We start from the raw sequence: 13,558 nt of genomic DNA, 5'->3' as shown, positions 1-13,558 counted from the left end.
TTAGATGAGTATGGTGTCTGGTACACCAAGAATTTTAAATACTCGAGCATTCGATTCGAAAATTCTTAATCATCTTAATCTTTTTCTTGAAATACTTAGTTTTCGAACGATCTTTCTTGCAATTGAAGATAAAAGAAAATAAAATACAGTAATCTGTTCTGCTCGAAGGTAATGGAACGGAGGTGATTAAATGTATAATGGTCGATGATACGTTTTAGATTATGTGGCAACAGTGTTAGAATCCTCGGTTCGTATGCTTTTTTTCAACGACGAAGCAGTGGCTTTACCGTTGAAAAAAGCGAAGCGAAGCAAAGCAAAGTCTCATTTGCTCGACGTTCTCCTTCTTTGCCTCATAGTTCCACGTAATCTCGCGCCTCCAAAGCATCCCGTTATGCAATACCGAGAAGTATCTTGCTGGAATGCAGAAGTTGGAAGAACCGAGAAAATAAGAAGCCACGTTCCACATTCTCCCTCGATTCAAGTAGTGACGCGTTGAAGAATGATAAGTGGCGACAGTTCTATATTCTCGTTGTTTTTCCATCATACTGTTACATTCTTCATGGTAAAATCGAATTTCATTAAAAAAAAAAAGTAATAAAAAGTTTCCTCGAAATTCGTTTCTTTTTTTAATCCTCCAGATACGGAAGCGTATATTTTCTTTCAAAATCTGCCGCAATTCGTTTTGTTTACTAAGTAAACAGCCGGTGAATGTAAATTAAAATAGAGAGTGAGAGAAAATAACTAGCAATGGGAGAAGTTAGTCTGTGCTTGCGACACTAATGGAAGATTACAATAGGAAAATGTAACAAATTTAATTTAAGCTGATATTTTAAAATAGCAACAATATTTCAAATTTAATATGTTGTGAATGAATTTTATATTACCAATTTCTCTCCTCTTATTTGATTTTAGTATTAAATAAAGCACAGGGAGAAGCTTGTTTATGAAAACAATTTTACAATTCAATAGTTTCAATAGTAGTTTCAAAATTGTCTTTTCATTAAATTTGTTTACAGATATATTAGAATAAATATCTTGCCAATCATGACAATTGTATCTTCTTACAGTGCTAATGAAATTTTTAAATGCTTTATATGCTTGTAAGAAAAAAATATTAATTTTTATAAAGAAGACACTTTAGAAGGGTCACCGAGTAGCATTGAAATTAGAACATCAACAAATATGGATTTACCACGCTATTTTCCTATTCTTCTTCATTAATTTTGCACATAGCATAATCGAATATTTTAGATCAGGGAACAGAGGTCTTCTCTTACAAAAGCACACTATACTTCTTGTGCTCTTGGTAGTAGCTAAGGTCAAAGTAGATGACAATAGTGGTTGTTGATAGTATCGTAATTTATCGCGCGAACAATCAACGCAACTGGTCCTCTTTGATTTGCTTCTGTACAAATCTAATGCAGCACTTTGACTGCCACACAGAAATCACATGTTTCGCTGAGGGCGCCACTGGAGTATTATTCAAAGTATATAATAGCAAAATAATAATAAATTGATGATATAAGACAACATTCTTCCCTAAGTGTTTCAACACAGTGCACCGTTAGATGCACATTTGACCTCATTTTTTTTTTATTGATTTTCTAATAAAAATGTTTAATTGTTCAACGGGGCACTTTTTATTTCAAAGTATCGTCTATTTATCGGTTATATTCAAAATGCCCTAACTGCCAATTTTCATTCAATTTTTACAATTGAGGTTTTACAATTTTTACAAAGAGGCTGAGGCGCTCCGGTCACCAATAACCAACATGGCGTCACAGGAGAAAGCATGGCGTATGACCCAGGACGTGGTCAAAGTGTTAAATTCAATCTAGCGTTCTATATAAGCCTAATGAAAAATTCTATTATTATTAAATTTAAATATTTTACAGTTGCTATCATCATCTCCATATATCGTGTAACGGGAATAACCTAATTATATTTTACATGTACATTTGGTTTAAGCTAATTTATGCTTTTGCAATACATTTCTATAACCACGTTTAATATACGAGAAATATCCTCACACAAAATGTTTGGTTCGACAGCAGGGATTTCATAGAATATTTAGTTTCTTCGCAGGCAATTTTTTAAAACTCGATACGAGATCGATTAACGAAGCACCATAAATGTATTCATTTTTGATGAAATTGGTCCGCTACATTTCAGTGTGTTATGCATATGAAATTGTTTCGAAATATATTTCTATTTTTCGTATTTAATAAAATACAACTTTCCTTATAGGGTAAAAGTATTCGACCTTGAAAGGGCAAACAAAACGTATAAAGAGCGTGTTGATTGATTTAATAGTGAAATGTAATTAAACCACCTAATAATTACGAGTTTCACGTTCCGAAACGATCTACAAAATGTATCCCGCGAAATATCACGATTGCGATACTAGCGACATCTGGAATTCAAGCTTTTCACGATATTAGCATAGGTTGATGCGAAATAATCGGTGAACAGTGTTTGAACAGGCAAGTTTCGAGGAAGTTGGTCAGCTTGAAGAGGATCCGATGGAAAAAGTTTGGACTGCCATTCACGGTACCGGTACTCGAGTATTTGATAAACGATCTCCCTCTCTGGTTTCGCCTATCCTCCGGCTTTGCCGGTTAAAACTTTCGTTTTTCGAATAGGAACACCGCAGACGAATGGTCGGCAACTCGGCTAGAAACTCGATGCAGTTCATTTGCATGCGTTTCGCGTACGCGGCCCACGGCTACATTTTCTGTCGGAATTTAAGACTCGATTTACACTGACATGGCACCGGTCACAATGTAGTTAGGGCTCAGTCACACTCCATTTAAATGGTAATCGATTCTCTTGGAACGACGAGGGACGATGCTCGATGTGTAACGACGATTTAGAGATTTCGCGTGGACACCGTTGCTTTTCTCGCTTTTCCGTCGAACAGCTTCGCTCAATTTCTGTCCACTCGCCTGCTATCTCAATGGAATAATAATGCAGTGAAACGTCCAGGTTTTCCTTTCGTTTGGATACATTTGTCAGGGAGTTTTGCATATTTAATCGTTTGGAGAGAGAATTCTCTTTCAGCTGTGGGACAAATATCTTTCTTTTGGTTAAATCTCTTCGTAATTAACACATTGTTGATCGGAAATTTTACCGAGAATTTATCTCATGTCACTGACTATTATTTCGTAATTTGATGTGCAAGTAACACAATATAAATAAACTTTAATAAATTCTATTTGTTATTCAACTTTTAATATTTCTTTTTCTGTGTGATGATGCACAGCAGCTTTTGCAATATATCTAGTTTCTGCGGTTTCCTTTTGAAGGGCATACTCTACACGCTCTAGTCGGATTTGTTTTTCTGCCAGTGACTATTTTTTCTAACACGTGGTCTCTTAGTTGTCCGGAAAGCCTGAAGGGTGCATCATTATAATAAAGAGCTGTTTTAGAAATTCGAGAAGCGTCAGGTGCAATGCTGCATTCTTTGGAATTCACAGTTATCCATTCTTTAGCTACTTGCAGTAGAAATTTGTTGTATCTTGTTTTATTTTCTGGCAGATAGGTACAGTACATTTTATATGCATCAAACAAAGTGTAGTTTATCAGAAAAAATGCTAATTTTCTGGACCACTTTAATTCGGCTGTCCGCCAAATACTGATCTGCACGATCTACCCCTTTCACGTTATGCCCAGAGACTTACTATAGGCTGTGTTCCTAACCGTCTCCCCTGGTACTACAATGTCGCAGACAGATCGTCTTACATGACCGGCGAATATACACAAAGTAGCGATAAACGCATAGTTGCCGTCGAGCAGCGAGTTCTAGAAACATCGATTCCCCTTCGGTCCGTTATTTTACCTACGCAAAAAAAGTGGCGTACGTGATCATAGGCGCGAACGGTTGCGAGACTCGATCGTGGTGGGGGTAGCTTCTACGAGAAGACAAAGGAAACAAATCGAAGAGCAGTCAGTATTATACGAGGATTCAAACCGAATGCATCGAGAGGTTCAAAGAAATAAAATCAAGTTCGCTTAGTCAAACGAATACGTCGAGAAATATGATAAAGTCGAGTCAAATTATAATAATAAACTAGTTGTATTATCGTTAAATCTTTTGTAACGTGTAACTTTAAATATTGTTAAAATAGAAGCTTATATTAACCCTGTTAATTTAGTGTTACAATCTTTTGAACTACCTCTGTTATCCTGATCGAAACAGGGGAACGACTGGTTCGCGGAGTCGACTATCAGAATCGTAGCGAGAATCTACGCCTCTCGCTGACGCGTTTCTTCACGAACGCTCGTAACACATGTGCTTATTTTATTGTAATATACAGGTAGATTTAATGATATTTTGGTGGCCTAATATCAGATTCACTATCTTCTGATACAGTATCATTTTCTAAGTTACCACAATTTGATTCACAATCACTCGGACAATCGGATAAAACATGCCCGTATAATTCATTGAAAGATTCTTCATTGGTACTTTCCATCATCGTTGATACTTTTCACGACAAAGGACGAAACTTGACGGGTCTTATAGGCGAGACACAGCTTGAGCCATGCTGACCAACAATTGCACTGCATCATCTCCAACAGTGCACCGAGAAAACGACTCTGATGAAAAAAAGCGCATCAGGAGTATACTCATGGCCGGTCAACAATGTGTTAATTAGAATTTTCTTTCAATTCTGAAGATAATATACTTTTTGTAACAATTGGTAATTTTTAATTACCAATTAAATTATTGGTTATTATATTAAAAAACAACACGAATTTTAACTTTAACTTGAAACTAAAATATTCAGTGAATTATCTACAATAGGTACGTTGCTATGATGTAAAGATAATGTTGTAAAAAAATAGCACAAAAATGTGAATAGTAAATTCGCAAAACGTTTAAAAATTGCGTTAAAAAAGGTATCGCAATTATCGTGTACGTCGAGGTATCCAATTTTCGCGAAACGATTCTCCAACACTAATAAAATAATATTCTAAAAAAAAAAAAAAATAGTCGCATGTATTTATCGAAATTTGTAGAAGATGCAAATAATTATAGTTTCAGAAATGTGTAACTTTTGAAATAGTAAATTCGCAAAGCGTTTAAAAATTTCGCTAGAAAAAGGATGGCAGTTATCGTGTACGTGGAGGTATCCAATTTTCGCGGAACGATTCTGCAACACTTTTGCAATTTCACCGGCCATTTCGAATAGCAATATCGGCCGAAATTAATCATCTCGACAGAGGATTGAATAAAATGTCATCTTGGTGCAGGCTGTGGATTTCCCATATAAACCGTGTTTTCTTATACACCATACGTAAGGTGGATGAAATTTCATTGGCGAAACACTGTCAGCTAAGTTCCCTTCCCGTCGTATCTTTTTTACCCTACGTAGATAACGACGAATCGATATTCGACATTAAATCTTTAACCGTGCTATGAAAGGTCGATAAGATTTTATGCAGGATAATAAAGTTTTAAAGAGTCTGGCGATATAGATTTTGCGCGATCACCATAAAACGAGAGACTGTCGCGAATATCGCCTTGGAAAACGATTCTTTTTATTTACGCGATTGAATTTAACGACTTGGCGATTCTATTGGCCGCTGTAACCTTTGATAATCGAAGCTCAATTTTCTAGTGCAAATGGTTCTTAGATAGAAAAGTGTCTGTGACAAAGGTGCTGTTTCTGTGATAAATTATAAGTAACGCACTTTAATATACAAATTCTTCTGTGAGGAATTGAAAATTACTGCGAGAAAATGGGGTAAGAGAAAAGATGGAAGAATTGCTGGAACTTGAACGAAGAGAAGAAGTTTTGGTATTTTAAATTTGTAATATATTTTACGATTTTTAACTCTTTTTTATTGGTCACATAGATGAAATATTATTAACGAGAAAGATTTTAACTTCTTGAAATCGATAGTAGTTGTTCATCTGTATCATCAAATTTGAACTAATCTTTTAAGAAATATAGAATACATGTTTCATTGTTTTAGGCTAAAGCTCTGTAAAGAAGAATAGTTTTAATACATGTTAGGTTGGCAACTAAGTGATTGCGGATTTTGTCAATACAACCAAATGACAAAATCCGCAATCACTTAGTTGCCAACCTAACACTTCACAAATTGGTCGGTGACTTTGATTTTCTCCAAACTTCAATTTATTGGAAAAGGCTGGTTAAAAAGATATAACGTCATTGAAGGAATGTCGCAAACAATTCTAAGTACTTTTAATTTCATACATAATCTAAAATTCACGTAGAACGTTGTCATATTTATACAGAAATTTGTCCAAAGCATTAGCCAAATTTAGAATGTCGTCATTGCTTGTGCGCGTGTGTTATAAATGAACATTTTACAATGAAATTATACGCCAGAAAAGATTCTCTGTTATTTTTGAAAATTATTTCGAGATCGTATAACTTTGCATCTTAATATCAGCTGCAACGCGCAAGGAAAAAACATCAACGACGTTTTCGAAGAGACTCAGAAAAATGATGCAAGAAAAATATTCTTTGAGAGCTACTCGTCCTTCGACATCGCTCAAATTACATACAAAATACTATACTTTCTGTAATTAACCGAAGAAGATATATTGGCTTGGCAATTAAGTGATTGCGGATTGTGTCAATACAATCTAATGACAAAATCCGCAATCACTTAGTTGCCAACCCAATAATAACAAAAGCTACACAGTTCACACGAGTTGAATACAATTCACATGAAACACGAGAACCGTAAGCGACTAACCGGATCAGCGTTTGTCGATGTACAGACGTTCGCCTAATTTGTTAAACTTTAACTAATATAACAATATTAATAATAACAATATAATAATAATAATAATAATAATAACTAGATATCTGTTGATTTATTAAGTGAATTAAGAATAGCTTGTGTGAAAAGTGTAACGAATGAACCGACGTATAAAGTCCAAAACTGTCGGTCAAATATTCGTTTCAACGTGAGACAGACATGTGTAGTTGGACGAGAATTTATACGAATAATCGTATGGAAAAAAATGTTTTAAACGCTTTTCCTTCGCTCGCCTTTTTTCCATCCGCTTTTTCTCTCTCTTTTTTTTTTTTCTTCTATACGATATAGTCACGGTAGAATATGTAAAATTTAATGGATTGTGCACGACCATTCGAATAAACCCAACGATGTTTCATTTCTACCGATGAGGGGAAGGGGGCTGAAATACGATATTCAGATTTCACGGACGATTGAAAAATCGTGGGGAAAAACTGCGGGCGGACGTTGAAGTTGCGAATTATGCGAGAAACGTGGGAATTCGGCGGCAGCTTGATGGACCGGATAATTGGATAATCCAATGCGAAACAGCCACTTTTTAATATTAATGCTGAAATTCGTCAAACGTTCGTGCCTGCGACGTTTTTATTTCCTATAAAAGGCTAACGTCGAGCGAATCCTGACACTCGGGCGAATTATTCATTTTCTGAACCATCGCGATATTTCATCGTTTCACACTAAAAATCAATCGAAACAACAAGTGAAATTTATTCCATCTCGAATAAATCATAAGCGTTAGTTTCATAAAATTTGCAGATAAATTATTAGCACGTTCGCTATTCGCAAGATGTGATACGTGAAAATATATCGTTTTCGTTAAAACAAACGTATGTTGCATACATTAAATATGTATTGAATTCTGTGTTATATTAAATATTTTTCCTAATATCGGGGAAAAACACTAGGTAGTTAAGCTCTACTTTTTATTTTCATTTTTATTATTTAAATTGTACTTTACAATTTGTCCAACTGGACATTTGGTAGATTAGAAGGTTTACTTGACCATGGGTCATCCACATCTGTGGAACATGGACATGCCAGGTACATATGCAGTGTAGTATCGGGGAAAAACACTGGGAAATTAAACTCTACTTTTTATTTTCATTTTTATTATTTAAATTGTACTTTACAATTTGTCCAGCTGGACATTTGGTAAATTAGAAGGTCTACTTGACCATGGGCCATCCACGTCTGTGGAACATGGACATGTCAGGTACATATCCAGTGTAGTATCGGGGAAAAACACTGGGAAATTAAACTCTACTTTTTATTTTCATTTTTATTATGTAAATTGTACTTTACAATTTGTCCAACTGGACATTTGGTAAATTAGAAGGTCTACTTGACCATGGGCCATCCACGTCTGTGGAACATGGACGTGCCATGTATACCAGGGCCATGGTATAAAAGGTAGCTGTTAGTGAGTTATTGGGAGAGTGTTGTCAGCATTGTCAAGGAGTGTGGCCAGCGTGAAAAAGAGCCGCTGTGACGAGACGAGTGAGTGACGAATGATGACTGCGTGCATATAGATTGATGGAGCATCATATTACGTTGTCCGAAAAGTTTCTTTCGTTTCGTAAGGTGATAATAGATGATCAACAATTTCTGTTTTATATTATTTTATTGAATTAGGTATGATCCATTTCGTTCTATTTCTATTATTATGTTCGTGTATAATTCAATAAACTAATATAAAACAAAGAACATTATACTCCTATTATTTCCTTATAAAACGAAAGAAACTTTTCGGACAACCTAATACTTGATTTTGTGTTGGCGTGAGCGATATTGAAACAAATGATACCGTTACCAAACCTACTACTAGCACTATATTTCCCACATTAGTGAAAGTTTTATTCGATAAAGATGGATGGTAAGAAAGTTGCATTGCTGCATTAACCCCTTGCACTGCTATGTCGAGTGTGACTCGACATCAGTTTTTATCTCAGCAGCTCCATTGTGGAGTCCCAGCTTTTTTGTGAAACGTGCCAAAGAAAAGCAGAATTGCGTCCTGGAAATTTCAAGATATATCATACACTTAAAAATTAGAAAATACAACAATAGTGTGAATAAAACTTGTATTTAAGTGAATCCTTCCTTTATTTATTTAAATTGTCTTATTTTTTAGTTAAAGTAAATTTCTAACAAAACACTTAAAAACGTTGGCAGCTGCTGCTAACGAAATTAAAAGGGTTAACATTATCTGACTGATATACGTTTCTTCTCATCAAGTCGGTTCTCCCACCTCTTTCTCTGTCACCTGCGTTGATTTCTTTCCAAATTTGGAAATTAAGCTTCGTTCCGTTCGTCTATATAGCTCCTTTATATTTATTAATTTTGATCATTTTTCTCCACTAATGCGCTTAAGAGTTTCTCCTTTTTTCCTCTGTATTCATCAAATTTTTCAATGTCTCTGATAATCTTCTTAAAAATTAAAATCGCAGGTCCTATGTGTTACGTACAATCGAGTACTCTAGACGATAATTCATCGTCGAGGAGTCTCGATTTTCCATCAATTACGCAGAAAATACTCCGTTTCTCGCGCTCCGTCGATATCATCCTAATTGCTATCGAGCGTCTTGGTAATCCATTAGCGAACAGAGATGGCCTAGATCAGGCAGCATGGCAGGCCCATGCTCCTCGTATTCGCCGCGTCCTATCTTCTCTCCACGAAGAATCTATCCGGTCTGCGTTCTATCCAGATCCACGGTACATTTGATGTAGAATCGCGTTTCTTTTGCATTCGCGAGGTTTAATGGAGGGGCGGTACGTTTCCCGATCATCTAAAGCATCCGATGTATTGCACAGTTTCAACGAATGCATCTTTTTTAGAATTTTCATTCGAATGTCGCTTTAGCAATCTCCTTGCGTCTCTCGTCTGACATTTCTTTAGTACGAGATCGAGTGATAAAAAATAATAATAATAAGTGAAAATAAAGATAACAAATAAGAAGTTTCTGCGTGAAAATTTGACAAAATTTGACAGACACTTTACCGACCGGTTCAACAACATACGCATGTCCGATCGGCAATTCAGGCGCAGATTCTTCCTGGCGCCGGCTCTGTTTCGGTTTAAACTCTCCAATGCCATTCTTTTCGTTCATCGCGAACGGTAAGTTTTTCAAATTGGTATAAAACTGTGGGAGCTCACGAAGCAACGCAATTGACGCAATTGAGCAAGGTACCTTAGTACAAAATAACAAATTATTGCTCGAATAATGAAAAAGATTATCGACAACAAAAAGACGATTAATAGGTCGGTAAGCGTCGGCGACAAAAAACGTCGATAAAGTGTTAATTAATAATGGAGCACATCGTAATTTTTGCAACATTTTTGTATGCATTTTTTTTTATATTCTACAGAAAAATTATTTAATCGTACGTTCGCTACCAGCGTCACGTATATGAATTTCGTAAATTTTAAACCATGAAATAAATGAATACATAAGTAACGTGCTTACTTATGAAAAGGTAGAAGCTGCTGCTTATAATAAAAGTAGGTTTATTGTATCGTTGAATATATCGCGGAAAACTACAAGAAACAAAGCATGATGATGTGGTGAACATTATAAGAGCGAATGCATTAATCCACTGCTTTGCCAACCGCGCACGCCACAACGGACTGTACGTTTCTCACCGCAATGGACAAGTCAACCCATACGCTATCCACCGCGCATTTGTCCAATTATCGAGGACTAATGTTTACTATTTAAAAAAAAAAGAAGTCTAAAAGTTATTCAAGGGGTTAATTATATTTTGCGGTAATGATTTTCTTTAACGATTTCACATATTGTTTATACAAAACATCAAATTGAGAGTATACAGGGTGGTTGGTAACTGGTGGCACAAGCGGAAAGGGGGTGATTCTACGCGAAAAAAAAAGTTGAAAATGTAGAATAAAAATTTTTCGTTTGAGGCTTTGTTTTCGAGAAAATCGACTTTGAATTTTCAAAGTATATATAAGTATATTATAAGTATATTATAAGTATACAAAATTATATTATAAGTATACAATATATTATAAGCATACAAAAATATAGGTAAAATTAAAAACGTTAAAGATGACTAAAGATAAATAACACGACTTCAACATGAAATGAAAAATACATAATGGATTTTAATATTTTGTTATATTGCAGTATCGTTCGATTGTAACTTCATTTAGTCATCACTGATAGTGTAGCTTTTTAATTAATTTTAACACCACTAAATTTTGTTTTTTATTATATAGTGTACTTTATAAAAGCAGAGCAAGTGGCGCGATTAATTGGGAACAATTTCAGCTAAACAATAACTGATAATAAAAAAAAAAAGAGAACGCGTTGCTAAAGTCAAGAAGGGAGATCTCCCAGCTGGACTATGCAGCGATTTTCATCACAGAGGGCAGATCTCCCTATTCGGTTGGCTAAGTGCTAAAAGAGTATCATCCACTTTCAATTTTTTCATAAATTGATAAAGGTCCCAAGTTTTACGTGTATTGTTTACGAGTAACTTAGTTCCAAGACAACTGATTGTGTCAAAAAACTACAATAAATGGATGCAGAAATATACAGAACGTTATACACATATACTATTATATCATATTATATTATATATTATTATATATTATTTGTTATTATATATATTATATTATAATATATATATAATTATACAAATATATATAATATAAATATAATATATAAATTATAATTATATACAGGGTGGTTGGTAACTGGTGGTACAAGCGGAAAGGGGGTGATTCTACGCGAAAAAAGAAGTCGAAAATGTAGAATAAAAATTTTTCGTTTGAGGCTTTGTTTTCGAGAAAACCGACTTTGAATTTTCGCTCGATACGCGTGCACTTTATCACGTCTCGTTACATTATATTACAACATTATATTGTATATTATTATGTATTTTATTATATTATAATATTATATATATACAGTATATACACATATATTATATTATATATACAGTATAAATTTATCAATTTATGCGTTTATTATTTTTTTATTATGTATTATATTTTTTTATTATATATTATTATTATTCATTAAAAATAAACGATGCTGCCTCAATACGACTGGATTAATACATATCGCTGACACGATGATCGTCACACATCACGTTTTATTTTTTCTAGTTTTCCCCAATATATTCAACAACATATATTTATACTCAGTAAATTGCTAAATATAAATAATTATATTGTAATTATCTTTGTTCTTTCGCTTCAGAAACTATTATAATTAATGCAAATGAGCATTACTATAATGCCAACGTTGTAACGTAGTAATGAATCATCGAATATTCTCGAATAGTCCACCACATATATGCGGAGAATTAAATTCACGATCGGTAAAATCCATTGGGGAAATTGTAATCTTTTTGAACACATCGCATCCATCGTGGTTATTTTACAGTGGCGTGGCAAGGGGGCGGGGATAGGCCATTGTAAATCCTTGAATTTTATTTCGATGAATTATCGTCGTATTTATACGAGAGTCTCGTGTTTTATTCGTGTTTTTGTTTTTCACCGATAGCCAGCCAGCTATTGAAATTCAGATCAGAGGAGCGAGTGTTTCGATTTACGGATTAACGGATTACGGGAATAATGCTTGGGATAATTCGGGTTTCTGTCGAATATCGGATACGCCAATGAGTAGATCTCGTGGGGAAATTAAGCTTCGTTTCGTTCGTCTATATAAGCTCCTTTGTATCTATTAATTCTAATCATCTTTTTTCTACTAGTGCGCTTAAGAATTTCTCCTTTTTTCCTCTGTATTCATCAAATGTTTCAATGTCTCTGGTAATCTTCTTAAAAATTAATCTTTTCGTATCAACTGTTGCGCGTAAAAATTCCTTGTTTTTTTTGTAATTTTTCTTTATTCATCAAATTTCTCAATATTAATTCTACGTGGACCAAAGTTTCCAGCATTTCTCGTAATCCAGCTGAAAGAATGAATCTTCTCGTTTCGAAATCACTTGCACGGGTTGCAATTCTCTTCATATTTTCTATGTTTGTTAAATTCTGTGTGTTGCGTGCAGAATTTGTCATCGATCTTCAAAACTTCAAAATTCACTATTGGCTTGGCAACTAAGTAATTGCGGGTTTTATCAGTACCACCTAATGGCAAAATCCGCAATCATTTAGTTGCCGATAGTTAACACGAAACTATTCCTATCAAAACCAGTGAAAATGATTAGTCTTTAGAAAATACGTAATAACAGAATATTTTTATATTTATTGATTTATTACTTACTTACAGAAGGAATTCCATGTTATGTTGTTGAGAATTGTGGACCTTAATTGCCGAAATAAAAGTAAAGGAATACTAAGGTTACACTTAGAATTCAAATTAAGATAGTTATAGATTTATTTAATAAACGATTTCCAGGATCTTCGTCGATATACATTTGCACGCGTCTCAGCACTTTCTTTGTCCCGCCATCTTCCGTACCACACTGCCAACGGATCAGTTACATTCATCTGTTTTTCGAGACGCCGCGCACACACATACTTTCACATATTCATATTCACATACGTGTGTCACTACTACGCGGCCAGTCTAGTCTACCACACAAAATTATACATATCTTGATATATGTAGTACATTTTTGGTATTATTAACCCATCTGAGACCACCATCCCTAAACGAGGGTTGCCACATTTATAAAATTGTAGAACCAGTCGTTTTGACTGGTGTGGTATTTCTAGCGTTAGCATATAGCGATCTAGCGATCGATTCGGAATTTTCCTGATAACTGATATCGTCGT

At 34.7% G+C, this 13,558-nt stretch overlaps 1 protein-coding gene across 5 annotated transcripts in view; it reads left to right on the top strand.

Moving 5' to 3' along the window:
* LOC122577230 (tyrosine-protein kinase Btk29A) overlaps positions 1 to 13,558 on the top strand; it is a 271,717-nt gene that overhangs the window by 60,413 nt on the left and 197,746 nt on the right. The gene's annotated exons all lie outside the window — the stretch shown is intronic.

The sequence above is a fragment of the Bombus pyrosoma genome, linkage group LG18 (assembly GCF_014825855.1).
Source record: "Bombus pyrosoma isolate SC7728 linkage group LG18, ASM1482585v1, whole genome shotgun sequence".
In the NCBI taxonomy this organism is placed as follows: domain Eukaryota; kingdom Metazoa; phylum Arthropoda; class Insecta; order Hymenoptera; family Apidae; genus Bombus; species Bombus pyrosoma.
Note: the sequence above shows the minus strand (reverse complement) of the source record. Positions and strands in the feature narration are given on the sequence as shown.